At 40.9% G+C, this 1,661-nt stretch overlaps 1 pseudogene; it reads left to right on the plus strand.

The window, feature by feature from the left end:
- Nucleotides 1-592: 592 nt before the first annotated feature.
- LOC111140417 lies at nucleotides 593-1,274 on the plus strand (annotated as a pseudogene).
- Nucleotides 1,275-1,661: the final 387 nt, after the last annotated feature.

Genomic DNA, 1,661 nt, shown 5'->3' on the forward strand with positions numbered 1-1,661 from the left:
CTCTGTCAAATAAAGAAATAAAAACCTTAAAAAAATGATTTTGTCATATGAGGCCACTTTCAAATTCAGTACACTAAAAAAAACACATGTTAAGTAAATACTTCCAGTTTTCACTTGCATTTAGCAATCTGGATTGATTGGAAATGTTCAGGTACACCGAAATCATTATGTCATTTTAGAAATTGTTAATTTGCATATGGACTCCATATACTTCATTGTATACATGTAAGGAAATTATAAGTCACTCATCAAATTGTACTTATATACATAAGCATCAATAGCTTTAAAATATAACTATTAGCTTAAAAGTTTTAGTCATTCTCGACTCTGAATTAGATAAACATTACACATTTTTTTTAATCTTAAAGCACAGACTAAAATACAATATATAACGATATATACTGTGTCTACCTGCTATTAAGTTTTCTTCAAAGTTGCAATTAAAAAACATCCAAAGAGATTCTGGAGGCAAGGATAATACTTAAAGAAAACAATACATGGTTGAGAGACCCATACTCCAAAGCCAAGTAGAAAGTGTAGAAAGTAAAGCAAAAAGAGAAGTAGAAAGTGAGGGAAATGTTCAGAAATTGAAAACTCCTATGTCCCCTTCTTAAGCCTCATGCACAAGAGAAGATGCTCAGAGAACCTAGAGCCACAGGACCCAGACGTGCCCACCCCATCCAGGCCAACAGCATCTGCAGGATACCCTGATGGCCCTGCAGTGCTCCTTCTTGGTGGCCCTGGTGTTGCTCAGCTGCCACTCCCTCGGCTCTCTGGGATGTGACCTGCTTCAGGACCATAGCCTGGTGCACTGGAGGGCCTTGATGCTCCTGCGACAAATGAGGACACTGTCTGCTAGCTCCTGTGACAAGTACACAAAAGACTTTGTCTTCCCCTAGGAGGTGTTTGACGGAAAGCAGCTGCAGAAGGCTCAAGCCCTCTCTGCCATCCATGTGACAAACCAGAAGACCTTCCACCTCTTCTGCACAGAGGCCTCACCTGCTCCTTGGAACACGACCCTCCTGGAGGAATTGTGCTCCAGACTTTCTGAGCAGCTGGGCCACCTGGAAGCCTGTCCCCTGCAGGAGGCGGGGGTGGGAGAGACACCCCTGGTGAATGGGGACTCCATCCTGAGGAACTACTTCCAGAGAATCTCCCTCTATCTGCGAGAGAAGCAATACAGCCCTTGTGCCTGGGAGATGGTCCGAGCAGAGATCATGAAACCCTTGTATGCATCAACAGCCTTGCATAAGAGATTGCGGAGCAGGAAGTGAGACCCGTTTCAACATGGAAATGATTCTCTCTGAAGAATAATATCACACTCCCATGTGTCTGTAGTGTCAAAGACTCTCATTTCTGCTGTCATTATGACATGAACTGAATCAATTTGTCACATGTGTTCAGGAGTATTAGGCAACTTGAACTCAACGTTACAAACACCTGTTGCCTTCAGAAGACCATGCTGATCTGCCTATTTAGCTATTTATTTATTTCTCCATTTATAAGATTTAAGTTATTTTTTTATTGTATTATATTAGTTGTACCTACCCTTTGTGGTTAAGAGAATTGTATATGTTTTACATATATTAAATTCCTTATTTTCTGTTCATTAAATGTTTCTATAGAAAGCTTCTTGCGTTTCTTTCTCATTGAAGCAGGAA

Source organism: Enhydra lutris, unplaced genomic scaffold (assembly GCF_002288905.1).
Source record: "Enhydra lutris kenyoni isolate GAN:26980312 unplaced genomic scaffold, ASM228890v2 scaffoldscaffold980, whole genome shotgun sequence".
NCBI lineage: Eukaryota > Metazoa > Chordata > Mammalia > Carnivora > Mustelidae > Enhydra > Enhydra lutris.